The sequence below is a fragment of the Cottoperca gobio genome, chromosome 9 (assembly GCF_900634415.1).
Source record: "Cottoperca gobio chromosome 9, fCotGob3.1, whole genome shotgun sequence".
Classification (NCBI taxonomy): domain Eukaryota; kingdom Metazoa; phylum Chordata; class Actinopteri; order Perciformes; family Bovichtidae; genus Cottoperca; species Cottoperca gobio.
The window spans coordinates 9,396,736-9,411,251 of NC_041363.1; positions in this window are offsets into that span (position 1 = coordinate 9,396,736).

Consider the following 14,516-nt stretch of genomic DNA (forward strand, 5'->3'; position numbering starts at 1 on the left):
GATGAAAGTCATTTATACACTTTAATGAGTCCACATTCTGCACTTTTGTACGGTACATTTTTAAAAAGTTCTCTCCACAAATTGAGATGAATGGCTCTAGACTGTTCTTTTCTTTCACCTTCAGAATTCAGAGAAATGTCAAATAGCAATAAAGATGCAAACAGAAACATTATTACAAGAGGAAATGCAGTAATACTTTTCTTTTCTTCTCCTTCATAGAAACACACAGTATAGGTAATGTATGCCACTGCATTAGAGCCAGACAATTACATTTCTAAAGACAGAATAATCTGTAGGCCAATGAAATTAAATGGGATTGTAGCGGATTATGCGGAAAATAAAGGAGGGAGTAAAATGCATTATGTGCAGATTACAGTAAACCCCATAATCTGTTTGTCCTAAATGGGCTTTGTTCTCTGGAAGCCACAATCCATCTGTCCCTCTGGGACATTGTTTCACTGATGCCATCTCCAGCTGTTAGTGCTTAGGCAAATCTAACATTATGTATTTTCATTGCACCAGCACAGTTTAAAAGACTAAAGCTGTGGTCATCCACAGGTAGCTTGGTGCTAACAAAAGGCTCAAAGCCTTTTAGTGTTTTAGTTGGGACATAATTGATGCCAGTCCACTGTTCACAACATGCAGACCTACAGCAGAAACACTTGATTTGTGCTGTTGCTTTAACCTCTCATAGAAAACCACCTCAGCAACACATTCCTGCAGCTGCTGCAACTGTTACCAGGTCTGAACGTGTGTGCCAGGATGTAGGATATACTGTATGCCCTTTGAACTAGGCAATTACTTGTCATAAGTGTTATAAATCATCACCTATACTTAGGACATTGGAAAATTGAAAATGTTTGTGTTGAAATAATGTTTTTGTGTGGTCTAGAGAAAGTTGCAATCTGGATTTTTTCAGCTGACATGTAGGAAAAAATGATTTTAGGCTATTGGCTAATACATTTTTAAAGTAAATGTAGGAATGTATTCTAATTACAATATACTATGATAAATAAAAAATATGTTTAATATGAACTCTTAATAAAAAAATGCATCAATCAACTATTGATTATTTCTGAATCCTCCACAGACATGTCCCTCTTGTCTTTACTAATGTCATTCATTTATTCACAAATTGCAAATCTGAATGTAAATGAGCTCCTGCCATGGATGCAGATTTAACATGCTGCAACCTCTACGCTCGCCTTACTAATCAACTTAATTTTCCCCTCAGCCATATTTAGCTATCTGTTCTCATTCTCACACATCAGCCCCCTCATGATTGCTGTGGGCAAAGTGAATTTGTCACTCTGTAGCAGCCCACATGGATTGCAGTGTTGACAAGAGAATTGAATACGTTTTACCGGAGACTTTATACAGTACCTATCTAAAGCTGAATCTCTCCTCTAGAAAGTCAGAGCAAACACAGAATGCATTCGGTGTGTAAGGGAAGTCTGGATAAATATGTGGAGCAAATACCAGGGTAAACTGTACTTGAGAGTCGTGGAGAGAAAGATATGAAGGCAAGCAGAGTAAAAATATCCATTGTTTCATTTATCATGACTCAGATCCCCCTGTAATCATATACACAGTGAAAAGTTTCCTTAGTGGAGATTCAGGCCCATACAAAAAGAAAACTATATATTTACCACTCACAATTTGGGCTGGGGTAGTTCAGATTTTCTTCTCATAAATTGCTATGAGTTGCTCACCGGTAGTGATTTAGATTTTGCATTAGCAACTTTAGCTGAGTGTGCAGATCCTGTGGAGGAAGATAATCCGGTAACTTCTGGTCAGACGGAAAAATGTAAATGTTTTCACCTCCAGCCTTTTGTAGCTTCTCGCTTATTATCTCACTCCTAAATATCACCATAGTCTTTCACATAATATTTTATAGTGCTACTCCCTATGTCAAAATTGCTATTATCTGCAGATATAGATTTTTAGATGTAGATTTTCTTATATGACAATGCTCTGAACAGTGACTTCAATTTTGATTCCCAAAATAATGAATGAAATTTCCACCGGCCTGCGAGGGTCGTCATAGAAAATCATGTGTTTAACATATATTGTACAATAAAGGCCCTTTAGCTACAGCACCGCTAATGTATATACGGCAAAAGCAACCGCCACAAGTCTTATTATTATAATTATTATAATTATTATTATTATTATTATTATTATTATTATTATTATTATTATTATTATTATTATTATTATTATTATTATTGTGAGAGAACCATGTGGTTGTGCAGTTGACATACATCACCACAGATTAGTGCGAGTGTGTCTCTCTGAGGCACTGACTTCCAATCTGCCTCCTATTAATACAACAAAGTGACATTTATGACTCAGTGTTGTGATAGTGGGTGCAAGATCTTCACACTTCTTACCCAACAGACATGTGCAATATTGAATCAAGGCAAAAAAAAACAAAAAACGAGTGCCATTACACAAAAAAAGTTAACAGACTGCACTACAGCTGTGTAAAGGAGTTTGTCATATAACTAGTATAATCGCTGCATAAACACAGTATGCTCTCTGTCTGCTCAGTGGCACCAATGCATACCAGAATGGCTTAGAAAGTGTTGGTTTAATGCCCAGTATTAAGAGGCAGGTGTGTTTCAGCTCTATTGCAACTGGCAAATGTCTAGTGTCACATTGACTGTGCTAATTACTCTCGAGCAAGGCACTTAACCAATAAAGCTGTTCCCAGGGGCATCGCAAAGTGTCTACTCCTATACTAATTAAATTCTACATGTTTAGGAAGACGGTTTAATACTGGATAAAATGAAGACGGACAAGAAAAAGTCAGCGAACACGGTGGCATACCGCATAGATCACCAAAAAAAAAGAAGCATACTGGCAAATTTTGAAAAACGGGAGCGTTAATAGGCAGGAATGAGCGTGATTTCAGAGTGCACTGTCTGCAGACAACAGCTCTCTATAGAAAAACACCATTAGCAGTTGGCTGCTCTTCAGCGAGGTTGCAGGTTCAAGGAGACACAGGGCAGAGCCAACAGGCTGATGGGTAATTTAACATGACAATATTATCGCGTAGGAGGGCGCAGTTGGCACTTTCCCCTGCCATCTCCGCTCCGCTCCACTCAACTCCGCTCCATTACCGAACACAACACAAAGATTGCTCTCTTTTGTGAATGTTCCCATCAAGCAGGCAAAGATCGAGAGAAGCACCTGAAAGTCAGGGGCAGCGAGAAGCAGGCTAAGAAAGATAATAGAGAACAACATAGTGAGAATTACCGGGAAGAGATGCTGTTCTAATGGACTTTCACTAATGCATTTGTTCCCTCTTAAATTAGTTTTAGCACGCCATGTAGTTAAGCTTATTTTCATTCAGCACTCTAACTCGTGAACCTCTAACTTAAGTTACTGTTAAATATCGTTTGTTGTATTTTGCTGACTTCAGTTATTGCACGTGATGTAACTGAAACTTCATCAGTACAGTTTATATAATGCACATTGCATATAATTGAATTCTTCTTTTCTTTTTTTGCCTATTAATTACTGGTGGATTTTTATTTTTATTGTGCATAATGTTTCCTGGCTCTTGTTGTCTGCTTTAGATGAAATGAGCTTGGATGACCCTGGAAGGCTGTTCCAAAAAATACTTCTGATCACTAGAGCAGGGGCCAAAGCGATTATGTTCATTTCAATGTTGGAAGAGACTTTTGGATTTTATCCAACACTAACAGACAATTCACTGCCCTTTCAGGTCAAGGCACATTTCTAATGGATGTTATATAAATGGTAAAGGATACTAAGAGGGATCTTGAATAATAAAAAAAGTGAAACATACTTGTCTTGTGTTAAGATTAATGCAATGATATCAGGAGAGTAAAATCATTCATTTAAATAACCTTGCTTAAAATAGTGGAGAGCTTCATTAATCTTCATGTCATTCCCAAGGAAAAATGGGAGAAGTAATTAGAGCTAATAGGAATTTCATTTTCCCCTCCATTTTGTTGAGTTATTATTCACTATCTGTGGACAAAAAGAATCGCCGGATTGCACAGACATGGTTAGTGGAGTATATGATAGAATGAGGTTTTTATTGATTTTCTTTCCAGTTTTTGAACCTTAAATGGAAACTTAAGCCTTTTTTACTGTCATTACGTTAAGTACAAGACATGCCTAATGAATGCAGATGACTACAGTGAACATTACATATAAATCAACTACAAACTGATGGTCTATGATTGAAAAAAGAAACATCTTTCAAGGTTAAACATAAAGTATCAATCAACATTACACGGAACAATAAACACACTAATATGTTGAAATAAAGCTTATCAACAATTTAAATAATTTGTGGAATTTTTACCCTAAGCAAACGCCTAAGGGTTACACATTTACTAAATGTAATATACGTTCACTCTGCCAAATAAATTGTTCTATTAGTCATGAGAACAACGGCCGTGTGTACCATTTTAAATACCTTTCTGTTTGTTGATTAATTAAACTCACTGGTGGAAAAGCGTTCTTCTAATCGCACTCGTTGTGTTTTGAATACTTGATCCGCTTTGAAAATGTGAGCCTGGAAAGTGAATAAGTCACGCTTTCACCTGGCTTCACCTGCTACCTCCAGAGATACCCTTGAGCTGCACACTTAACCTCCAGGTTCTGAAGTAGAGCTGCTCAGTGTCCAACTGTAAAAGACCTGCAGTTATATTGGGCAGCTTCCAGGTGTCATTAAACATTACTGTGTGAATGTGAATCAGGCCACCGCTGTGCTTTCCTCCCAATAGGTTTCACTCCTCGTTGACAAGCATTTGGATGTCAAGTGGTGACATGCAGGATAATTATACAGCATTAAAATAAGAGAAATTGCATGTATTATTATAATTTGATTGACGTTACATGAAATAATAGTATTGCCGTGAATGTGACTCTGTATCGAGTGGATTACTTTGACGAAATAGACAGGAGCAAATTTCTGCAGTGGCATGTCACTTAAAAATCCAAAATCCAACTACTAACATCAAAACAACATGTAGAGGATTTCTTTTGTTTTCACTGAGAGATATGCCCAGGAGATCACGGTGAAGCCTCGACAGCACGATGGATTATATTCATGAACATGTCATTTAAACAATGGTTGTATGTACGTCGTGTCAAATGCCAAAAGATGTCAAATGTAGCCACATTTGAATAAACGGCTAGCTACACATCTATCACCTGAAAATCAACAAAGCCATGTACACTGTGATGTGTTTATCGGCTGCCGCAAAACATTTCAGCTTTGGCAAAATGACAGATTTACCGGAATTTATAATCAGTAAACCTCTACTCCATTAAATTATGATGGTCTTTATTTCATTTCCTTATTGTATGATGTCTATGATGCGTTAGTTATTATGCGTGAGTTACAACTGTTGTGTAGATTCACAATTACTCCTACTTATTATAGACAGTACAGTGTAAAAGCAGCATTGTTTGTATGTATATATATATATATATATATATATATATATATATATATATATATATATATATATGTGGGAAAATATATATATGTGGGAAAATATACCCAAGTGAGAATCATAGAACATAAGGAGTCTTCAGTAGTTATATTTGTGTATATGTGTGAAAGTGCGTTATTGCTTATTTTAGCTCAATTCAGTACAAATCCAATCAAAGCTTTTCTTTCTACAAATGACTGAAGCTCTAAAAATGACCCAGGTTTGGCACAGACAGAGACACACTTTTGGCACCACTGAAAACCTCGCACTTTTAATTGGACTTTGCAAATTACACATTTTTATAAAGTTAATTAAGTTTTTATGATTACAAAGGATTATTCACCTAAGAGCTTAAATATGAGAACGTTTTGTCACACTAATGAGCACAGATAATAGATATGAAGTACACAACACTTCCAACAACCAGGAAAAACAAGATATTCGGATGCTTTCCACACGCGCAGTCACACTCTGACCTTCTTCTTGTCTGTTGACGTGCGTTTGCCGAAAAACGTGATATTGTTATGCACCGTGGAGACGGGAAGGATTATGAGCAGTGGGCCATTTCTCACATGAATTGGTTAAAATCACATTTTGTAACATAACTCCCAAAGCACCAAAGTTGAACCGCGGGGGCCTCGGTGCCCATCCGTCATCACAATCGAAAAACTGATTTACAAAAGCTTCATAGGACCTCCAGGAATTCTACCAGTGTGATAAATTAACTGGAAAACTATCCTTTCTTCATCCCACAAGGATTCCACACTAAACGCTCTTATTCCATAAGGTCTTGTATTGTATTATAAAATAATGCAGCTATTCCAGTCCCACCAGAAATTCCATCAAAAAAAACATAAGCTTTCATGCTGGATCATCAAATTAGATGATGCTACCTTTTTATTACACAAGAAATAAATAGATGTATGGGTGTCTTACATACGGCAAAGCTTATGGCGTAGGACAACATGATTCAGGCATCAACCATTAGGACACAAATGCAACTGCTGCCAATGCACAAGTGCATGAATACAACAATTCATCACACACTGAAGCTCTGGAAATAAGTCATCTAGCTGTAGCTATATATATATATGTATATATATATATATTTTCTTTTCTTTTCTTTTTCCAGTGGTGAAAGATCATGAGCAATTTCGGGGCCGGCTGGCCTGGAACACACGTTTTGCCTGAGGGGATTGAGTAATGGTGTAATAGTAGTAGTACATCTACGGTAAGTAAGTCCTCCGAATGGGTGTGAGAGGTGTAGTAGGTGGGTGGTGGGGGGGGGGGGGGTCGGACACCCGTGATATAACATACAAACACTGTCTCATACATAACTAATGTAATGTCATCAATCTCAGTTTTATCTTGCAATCTGCAGTTGGCATATTGTCACGTTTCACAGTCGCCATGGTGCGACTACACGTGCACTACGCCGCTCGCATCATGCCCTGCTTATTGCAGGCCCTCCTCGTGATCTGACATTATATATCAAAAGGAGAGCGGGAGCTCCGTGAGAGTTACGCAATGTCAGCGTATTGGGGAGAAGAAGAAAAAAGAGAGCAGGACAAATGTTTTGGCTTTGGATTAACACTGAGGTGCTTATGTTGATATCAGCCAGTGTTCAGATCGCAAGTGTTCTGTCCCACTGTAACAGTATTTCCTCTAACCTTAAATGTGCATAAGCTTCTTTGAGCTGTCCCTGCATCTGTACAGCCGCACTGAGGAATCATTCCCTGTCACCACATCTAAGCCACTTTGCTCACCTCAGCAGGGAGGGAGAGAGAGAAAGAATGAGAGAGAGTGAGAGAAGGAGGCACACAACCGCTGTTAAGAATTTAAACCGAAAAGAGATTATAGGCCGCATCCTGCTACAAAGGAGAGAGGACTATAGGGAAAGACTTACTTCAGAATCCAAAGCAACATAGCAAGAAGTGTAGCAAAAACTGAATATCTTTTTTTAAAAAGGGTCAGATTTATTGTACAAATGCCTCTATCTGGTGATGAACATTAACTGAGTTCATATTGGGATTTGTAATAATGACAGCAGCAGTCCACTCGAGACAACACTTCACTGGAGACCACTTCATATGGATCTTCCACATCTCTTAATGTGACTGTGAATGTCTCGCACTTTGCCGATTCGTCCCTGTTATGCATTTAGACTGCCTAGTTACATATTCAAGTAAACATGACAACACAAGCCTGAAGAAAGCATGAACAATAGCCTTAATGAGTGGTGCATATTTGTGTGTGTGTGTGTGTGTGTGTGTGTGTGTGTGTGTGTGTGTGTGTGTGTTTATGAGTGTAAGCCACTCGAGACACCCTCACAGTTGATGGGATTCTTTTTTAGCATACTCAGCAATATGTTGATGCATTTTTTTTTCCCTACCCTCTTTTTCCAACTCTTGTTCCCTCAACTACACATTGAGTTTGTATTCTATAGCTGATTTAAGGGTGCTTGAAATGCATGGTTCTGCAGCACTGTGATCAACACCACTGAATCTACATCAGGGTTCACTCGAGGGCAGACGGCATTCGTCACTGAAGCGCTGTGATGTGGGTCAAAACCCCCTCCTGACAGAATTGGAGTACGACGTTGCTTTGACCACAGGAGACATAAAACAATAAAATAGCATCACTATGGCAGCTCTTTGTTGTGTGATAGTGAGCCAGCGAAATTACCAAACGTATTGCGGGAGTTCATTATGAAACTTGAAATTGGTTCTGTCTAGCTGCTTGACCGTTTGACTTTCCATTCTCACAATGTCCCAGACAGTGCAAACAGGGAGACTGGGCTTTGTGCCTCCACAATCTTCTTGTTACTACAGGAACCTTGGATGCTATTACGAATGAATACCATAGACATAAAGACGTCATATGTCATCCGTCTGGGTCCTGTTTGTCTGCCCGTTTGTTAATTAGTACTACATCTCAAAACATATTGGTTTTATTTAGTTACAATATTCATTTGTTCTTTGTTTTTTTCATAGCTGGTTTATCACCTCCTCCCCTTCGTGACTGAAGTGAAGTGAGTAAAAGAATATTCTCATTACAATGAGTGAAATAAAATAAAAGCCTTCCTGTGTAACGACTGAGGGCTTTTATTGTGGCGATCTGAAAACAAACCACCTTACAGTCTTCTTCACATTTCTGTGAAGGCCAAACTATTTGTAATCCATTGCTCCCAACTAAAAGCAGTTTTAATGGATTAAATGAAAAGCTCAGACATTCTATGATTTATAATGCATCCGATGTATCACTCGTGCTAAATATGGAGTTGTAAGTCTCAATACATTATTTGTATACCTTATCCAAGATGGAAGATGGAAGACTTCTTATTTAAAAATGGCCTTTTTCTCCCCCGCTATGTTATAAAAACAGCCCTCAGGCAAAGAGAGTCCTCATGTTTTGTCTTTGTACGGTTTACGCACACATGATCCTATCATTTCATGTGCAGTGCACATATTATACATGCTATGCTGTGATAACTAGGGCAAATACAAAACTTTTTTCTTTTTGAACTGTTTCAAGTCTTATTAGATTCTCTCTCAGGCGCATGGCAGAGATATCTTTGTTTTAGTGAATACACATGGCTGTGTTAGATAACTAAATATAGATATGTCATGTTACTGGATCTGTAGCCCTATAACATTTTGCACCTTTTATGTAAACATATATATTTATTTATTTTTTCTGCAGTTGTTCAGACAATTTGTGTTTCATCTTCTTATTTTGTTCCTCCCAATTTGGGATGGCTATTTGCCCAGCCCCTACCAACCATTAACAGCTTCCCAAGAATATCAGTGCCAACTTCATTTGTTAGAGCCAGATATTGAACCTGTTTTGCTACAGTGTTGAGCAACAGTGAGCGTTGTCAGGTTCAGGTGTGACAGTGTGGCACCGGAACATGTATAATGTAGCGTTGTCTCAGGAACTTGGACCTCAAGAAAGAAAAATAGTCTTTCACACTGTAGCTGTGAGAAAGCATTCTTCCTCTGTTCTAATTAACTGTATCACAGCTATGCCAAAAATAAACCCAAGGACTGATTTGTTTCAGGCATGTGGAGACGGGGGGTGGGGGGGGGAATAAGATCTTCAGATAGAACACCCAAGTCTGTGGGGAGAGAGACCCTGAAAACCTGCATAAATTACTCAAGCATATTGTACACATAAATCTCTCATTTCTCTCTATAACGTGACCTAATTTATTATACCTGGGGGACCCGGCTACATCTTTAAACCCTCCCCCCCCAGTCTCAAATTCTAACACTCATGCAAAGAGGGAGCATTGCAGCAGAGCACAGTACACGGAGAACAGGCATTTTGATGACGTGGGGGTAAAAGGCAGGTCAACACAGGTCCAACTCCCGTATGTGAAGCTGTACTTCTGAGCACATATCTATTACATTTGTTATGTATTTGTGTATTTTATTTTATTGTATTGTGTTGTACTTGTTGTATTGATAATTTAAAGCCACTTTTTGTAATAACCGTAGATAAAAATGAGCTCATTAGCTATCTCTGGCATATTTACATTGAGGTGGAAACTGAAATGTTGATTAATGTGCACTGTCCCTACTTAATAAATAAATGTATATTTTTTATATATACAGTAAATATTATTTATTGATCAAATGACTGTGTAATGTGAAAGATGTAGCTCCCAGAACCTAGAAATAATTATCACCTGATTCTGCAGTTTTATTGACTGTTTTTCAGCTCAGTGTTCAGTGTTGCTCCGTAGTATCATCAAGCCAAACGATCTCTAATAGAGCCACTGTATGCCACTTGTTTAGCACCACATGGCAGACGGACACAGTTAGCAACTAGCTGGAGTCTAACAACAGGGCTAAAAGAGAGAGGATATTGGACTTACATTTGCCATGTGGCCACTAGAGACATGACTCCATATGAATGCTAATGCAGCTCTGTGTTTGCTGGATTAATACACCTAACCTAACAGTTTCTAACAGTTTTGCCATAACAACTTCATAAAGTGATAATATGCTAATGTTGTGTTTCATCCCCCCCCCCCAAGCGGTAAAAAATCAGTTGATCCAGGTGTAAATTTAAACATGTTTGATTATAAAGTCATACTCTTTCTGTGAGGTTCTAAAAGTGTTGTAATTAGGCCAAGAGAGCGCAGGCATTATGTGACAACATCAATAGTGCGTAATGGGAAGCTCAGTGTTTCAGCAGAACAATTGTCGCTCTGAGAGCAGGGATAGTTCCACTTAACGTGTGCCTAACAATCCCACAACTTCAAACCAGACACGAGGAGGGTGTATGGACTAAGAGCTTGATATGCAAACAGGCATGGCAGGGCAACAGCAAGCAATAAACATGCTAATTTAGGAGAGTGTAACAGTCACTTATCGCCAGCCAGAAAGAAGTCACATCAAAAATGGCTTATAGCATTCTCAACACCTCTGCAACAAACAGAGGCAGAAGTTAGCAGTCACAGCAGGCATTAAGGCATGAGGTTGAGTGCTACAGCCGCAGTTCATTTTCTGTCTTCCACCCACAACTTAGAAAATATTAAAGGGCTATTTTGATTAAAATAACATAATCATCACTTCTGGCATTTACATATAAAGTGTATGCTTTCAATGGAAGAATGTCTCTGCTCAAGGACAGGATAATATTGTTTACGGGAAACGTCTACAGTCTTTTATTTCTCCAGGCCCTCGCTTGTGTGTGTGTGTGTGTGTGTGTGTGTGTGTGTGTGTGTGTGTGTGTGTGTGTGTGTGTGTGTGTGTGTGTGTGTGTGTGTGACTCATTACAATATAGTCATTTTCACTTAAAGAATAAAGCAAAAAATAATAATACAAAAACTAAATAACATTATAAATTCATATAAACAGTAAGTTCTGTCCAATTCAGTTTTGATCTCATTTGAGAATATCACAAATGTAATGTATAAAGTGAAGAAAATATGAGTTTGAATTAAACTTTCTATTCCCCCTTTAATGCTTTAGTATGTGTCTGCTAATGATTACAATTGTTAGTGCGGTTATGGTCGTTTTATATCTAATTTCTTTGTAAGGTGATATTGAGCAATGAACTAAAGTAAAAATTTTAACGGTGGATATTTAAAATGAGATTTCCTCTCATATTTTCATTACAATGTCATTTCATTATCTTGCTCTGGTACGTGCAAGGGAAGTGCGCACACCCAAATCGTTCCCCGTGCATTAAAACCTCCGATAGTTCTGTTATTAGATGCAATCCTTTCACTCCATGATGAATTTCCATCTTGATGGTGTTTTCGCGGATGACAATGTCCCTTTTCACCTCGTGAATTTGAAAAGCATGACAGAGATGGTACAGAGTCTCATCAACAGGCAGAAATAATGTCAAATGAATTGTGGGCAATTTCTGGAAAGGACATTAGAGATGATGGAGTGCCAACACGATCGCTCGATATCCTTTTGTATGTTGTTGCTACCTTTTTGGCGTTACCCTTGAAGAAATAAATGGGCCCGGTGCATACCACAAGGTGCAGACAATCATGCCATAGATTAATTTTTTTGACACCATTGTCAATCTACCTTTCTCTGGTGCAGAGCAAAGCCTGAAGACCATTACTTTCTGATTAATAGAATTATAAAGATGTGCTGAATTTTCAATTCTGTAAGTTCTGACTCAGACAATCAATGGACAATTTAAATGTCTTTGGTGTGAATTTAAGAGTTTGAGCACAGACTTTTGTCGATTGTGCATTAGTGACCGTGCATTTTTATCTTGCTGCTATGAAAGTTCTGTTCTTTTCTTGCATTCAAATGACTAAAATCATGCACTTAAATTCACATAGTTGTCCATTACCAGCAGTCACTGTCCATCGACTGCTCGCCATGCGCAGCTCGGATGTTATTTTATTTTATTTGGATCTAGGGCTGAAGATACTTCGGCTTTACAGTACATGCCGTGCATGTGCAAGTGGTTTTCTTTTGGAGTAACACTGTAGATATATCCATGTGAGGATCTAACTGTCGGCCATTGATTGTCTCGCTATATGTATGTATGGCAGAACCTCTCTGCACACAACTCATTACACACATTTGTTTCTGTCGCTTTTTCTTTCTTGTTTTATTTATTTCCGGTAAATTTGACTTTCAGATAACGGAAGTCTTTATGGAGCCTATACCGTTTGGCGTCTTGTGCTTTTGACACAAATACAATATTTGACAATTCTTTTCTTATCGTCTCTTTTTCTCACTTTTTTGGTTCCATCTAAAAACAGAACTCATTTCCCCCTTGTTTGATATTATCTTTGCTTTCTACCTCTGTGACACTGCAGCACCCTATCTCCATGCCCATCTGCCTATCTATCATGATCTCTTTATTTCCAGCCAAGAGTTGAGCCATGGGAATATATGAGGTCATCCCAATTCTAACTTTTATAGCAGCTGCCAGCCATACCGTCTATTTGATAAGCGCTTTGATTTCCAGCTAAGATCCTTTCATCAAAAATCTCCAGGGGAGTAAATTCAATTTCCATTTTAAAGTATTTCAGGTGTTTTGCAATGAATAGTCTCAGGTGCCAAATAAATGTTAGGGCCATCTCCGCATGTGTCGCATTTATGCTGATTGTCTGTTTGGTTTATGATCACGACATGAAATCTAATGATACTTATTTGAACCCCTGTGGCAAAGGTGGAGACGAGGGCATGAGGAAAAGCATTCAGTTTCCAAATGAAGATCCTCCTGAGCTAAATTATATGTACAACTTTAAACTTTCTCAAAGTCTTAATTTCCCCTAATGATGTATATTTTCTACGTTTAATTGGCACTATATATATTTAATAGTGGTGAACAGAGACGTCATTATCTGTTCAACCAACAAAATGATCTGTCTCTGTATCTTTATTCCACCCGGTGTTGGTTTACACTGGAAGTCACATTGAATCAGGAAAACGTTGTATTTTCTGACCTAATATTCATTGCTAATGTAAGTTTTGCACCCTCAAAACATCACATTGATTTAACATTGGCATATGATAAATCATGAAATATGTGTTCACATCGTCATACAGTACTTTCATCTTTCTCTCTTTCTTTTATTTACATTTTTTATATTGAGTTTTATGAACTGACTGAACCCCACCCATTTAACTAGGGGACACAATTTTCAATAAAACATCTGGCTGAGCTACAGCCAGCTACACCTTAAACAGATGATTAATGGCTGAAATACCAGGTAAGTCTTTTTTTTCCTTCTTCAATTTTTCAACTTGTTTTTTGAATGGAGGAAATTAACACATGCAGCTCAAAACTACGTCTTCTAAGCTTCATTTTTGATGTTATGGCTGCGGGTCTGATGACGTCATTCTATATCTTAATGTGTACAGCATTTTGAAAAGTACTGCGCCAGGCTTTGAAGGCAATTTTCATAATTGCTGAACTGTGGAATTACAAGTTCTGGGTCCGTCATGTGATGCCAATGGGACTAAAAATACTTTTCCCATAGACTCATTGGGAAAGAGACGTCTGCAGATCATCGGATATTTTTTTAGGTAAATCAACTTCGCAGTACAAAATCTTAAATACTCCTTATTTAGCTTATTAAGTCCTAAAAGTTGAGCAAGCCGAGGCCGGGCAGCTGGGAGGTGGGGTTAAAGGAAACTCTGTGTGCTTGCTCTATGGGGCCATGGATGCGAAATATCAGGGTCATCTTTACACTCTGTAGTCGAAACAATTTCATTTCATGCCCCACTGAGCAACTTTCATAGGAATGAATTGGCCCCCGCCTCCAACGCTGTATCCAGCTCTCTGTTCACATCTGTGGTCAAACCAGACGGAACCGGTATAGACGGTCGAATCGGTGTCACGCGAACGCGATGCTGACATGACGTTTGCGTTCTAGACACGGGGATAATAATGGACGTCTTGGTGCGATCTGCTGTTAGCAAAAATGTATATACACAGAGAACGGTAAAATGCCAAACTGTTCTAATGTGTGATCTTAATTGTTGTGATATGATTAAACCTTTACTGTTTATTATAACTTTTTGCAAACAGACCGTCATCAGA